Source organism: Belonocnema kinseyi, chromosome 2, assembly GCF_010883055.1.
Source record: "Belonocnema kinseyi isolate 2016_QV_RU_SX_M_011 chromosome 2, B_treatae_v1, whole genome shotgun sequence".
Lineage (NCBI taxonomy): Eukaryota > Metazoa > Arthropoda > Insecta > Hymenoptera > Cynipidae > Belonocnema > Belonocnema kinseyi.
The window spans coordinates 151,040,630-151,044,054 of NC_046658.1; positions in this window are offsets into that span (position 1 = coordinate 151,040,630).

Consider the following 3,425-nt stretch of genomic DNA (forward strand, 5'->3'; position numbering starts at 1 on the left):
TCAAATACGATAAATAAATATTTTATTTTGGTTTTCATTTGAAACCCCATAGGAAACTTCCTTCATCAAGGCGGATTGCAAACTTTTTATTTTGTTGGTCATCACTTCGTAAAATGTTGTTACCTCCATATCTTTGGTAATTTTCAAAATTTTCAACAACAAAAAATAGGGCGCATATGAGTGCATTTGAAGAAGAATGAATCCATGTCCTCTACTTAACAATGCATCCATTTTTTTTTAGAAACTCAAGTGTTTGATTTCGAAGTTAGTCTTTATATTGAAAAATAAACCGTTTGGTTATAAATTAACTTTTTTATTATAATTTATTTCATTTTAAAATCTATTCTACTCGCAAGATTTAACTCTTTCGTTGATAATTGAATAACTAGATACCAATGCAATTTTTTAGATTAATAAAATACGTTGCTTTGCACGCTTATTTACTTGTTTACTTTAAAAAACAATTTTATTTTATAAAAAAATTGAAATATTTATGGCAAATAAAACTTTATTTCAACGGAATAATCATATTTTTCAAGTAAGCATTAATTTATTTGGCTAAAAGAGACTTTTTCCTTTAATGTTTATTGTTGATGAACGCTCTTGCTGAAATTTGATAATAAGTGATGCGAATAAAAACCCTTAATGAGCACATTAAATCAGTTTAACATTTTTTATTAATTTTTGGCACAAGATAAAGCTTTTTACTTTTATTTTATTTTCTCGTATGACAAGGAACTTTTTATTCACAGACTTTTAAGCAATCCATTTTTTACGTAAATCCACGCCTCTTTGAATAATATGGGAATTTTTTAAGATAATTTATAAAGATGTAATTTACTTTTCTGCAGTTTTCTTAACTTTGTTTAAACAATGAGAAGGCAATGTTTCTCAATTGGAGACAGGCTACATCAGGTTTGATATTTCAGAATATGACCTTATTTTTTCGACAGTGTTGATAAAGCCACACGATTGCGTTATTTCATGAAAAATTTCTATTTTTCACGTTTTCTATTTTTATAACTTTTCAGAATGATAATATACGGTTATCAGTAAATTTATTTATTTGTATAAATAAATAAATTACTTTCCACTAATGAATTAGGCAATAACTCGAATAATCGAATTCCTAATTGTCTATTAATCTTTGGTGGCTCATTTTCCGCTAATTGAATCTGTAAAAATTAACTAAAAATTAATTTTTTACTTTTCACGTTTTCCAGTTTTATCACTTCTTAATGTTTCAATATAGATAAAAATTTGAACCATTTCATCGTTTAATTAAATTTTTCTATTTTTCACGGCTTCCATGTTCCTAATTTTTCTTGAATTATTCTATAAGTTCTGAGTAATTTTCTTTTCACCAAGCAATTCGTGTTTTACTATTGAATTAGAAAGTATGTCGACAAATCGAAAACGTAAATTCATCATTTTTTCATTATTCTCAGGCATAAAATATAACTTTCTACTGTAGCAGCATTTCCTCGTGGGAAGAGCCATTATTTATTTACAGCAATATAAGTAATATATTTTTTATAAAATCTGGTCCCCTACAAATCACAATTTTCGTGTTATCAAAGAATGCACTCTCGCAATAACAAGCAATATTTAAAAAATATTCTCCTCACTGTATATTATGCCATTACTTAGTAAGATTGTATTAAGCCTGAAAAGTAAATATCAAGCTCATAGGAGTAATTATTAGTGTTAGTTAGGCATCCTTCAACACAAAAAAAATAAAATTGTTTTGATTAAATGCATTTTGAAACAAATACTTACATTCTTGTTTAAAAAATTTTAATACTTAACAAAAAATTAAATAGTTAAAGGATTTCATTGAAAAAATTCATTTTCAACAAAGAAAAAACGTATATTCATGAAAATAGTTTAATTTTCAACCTAACTGGTGAATTTTCGACCAGAACGAATTAATTTTCATTAAAAAATATATTTTGTCAACCAAAACATGAATAATTAAATTTTGAGTTAAAACAACTAATTTGTAACCAAACAGATGAATTTTTACCTAAAATTAGGGAGTCTAAAATTGCACTAAGTAACATTTTTAGTTAAAAAAATAACTGTAAAAAACTAAATTTCCACATAAAAAAATAACTCTATAAAAATGGTAACATTTTCAAACGGAGTGATAAACTTTCAAATAAAATTGTGACTCTAATTGTTGAATTTGCAACTAGAATAATATAATCTTTGACAGTGAGCTTAATTTTGATAAAATAGTTCAAATAATGGCGAAAAATTCATTTTTTTCAAATGAAAAAGAAGTCTTCTATGAAATAGCTAATATTTGAAAAAATATTTTTTAATTAAAATCATAAATTATCAACCAACAAAATAGTTTAACTGTCAGCAAAGTAATTTCATTTTCGACCTGAGAGATGCATTTTTAACTAAAATGATAAACATTAAACAATCATATTTTAACATTTAACCGAAAGAAAAAATTTCTTAATCATAAAGATCAACTGGAAAAGAAATAGATAATCTTCTAACTAAAAAATCGATTTCTTACCAAATATGTGGATTTTCAAAAATATAGCTAAATTCAAATTTACAATAAAAATTTTTTTGTTCAAATTGTTAAATTTTCAAAAAGAAAGGATTATTTTTCTAAAAAATGGATTTCTAAATTTTTGTTTGAAGCAATTAATTTCAACTAAACTTATGTTAATTTTTGGTTTTTAAATTGAATTCCCTAATCTATTAAACATTCAGAACTACACACTTTACCAGAACCCACCCTCCCCCGGCCCTATAATATCTAAATAATTATTAAAGTAAGATATGAATATTAAATTTCTTTACAAAAAGGGCACTTTTTGACATAAAACGGAACTTTTAAATTTTTTATTAAAAAAATTAAATTTCAATATAAAAGCTAATTTTTTAAGGAACAATTGAAATTTTAATGAAATATATTAATTTTCAACCGGAAAAGAATAATTTCCAATAAGCGACATATATTGTCAATCAAATATTTAATTTTTTAATGGACTTTTACTCTAATAATTAAATTTTTAAGCAAAAGGGTTCATTTTTCTACCAATAACATGAACAATTTTCAAACACAAAAAAAGAATAGATCTTTTTCAGTTAAAAAACACGTTTTTAACAAACGAAAAAAAATTTTAAAGGAAATAATTATATTAAAAAAAATTAATATTCAACCAAAAAGATTATTTTCGACCTAACAATTAAATTTTCCGTCAAACAATACAATTTTCGATAAAAAAAAGAAAAATGTTTAAAGGCATCCAGCAAAACAATTATGTTAGTTAACATTTTATATTATTTGTTCCGTTTTTTTAAAAACTTAATTTCTTTATTTTTAATGTTCTTTTTTACGATTTTAACCAAAAATACATATTTTATCGGAATATGATCGATATAAAATTTGCAAATTT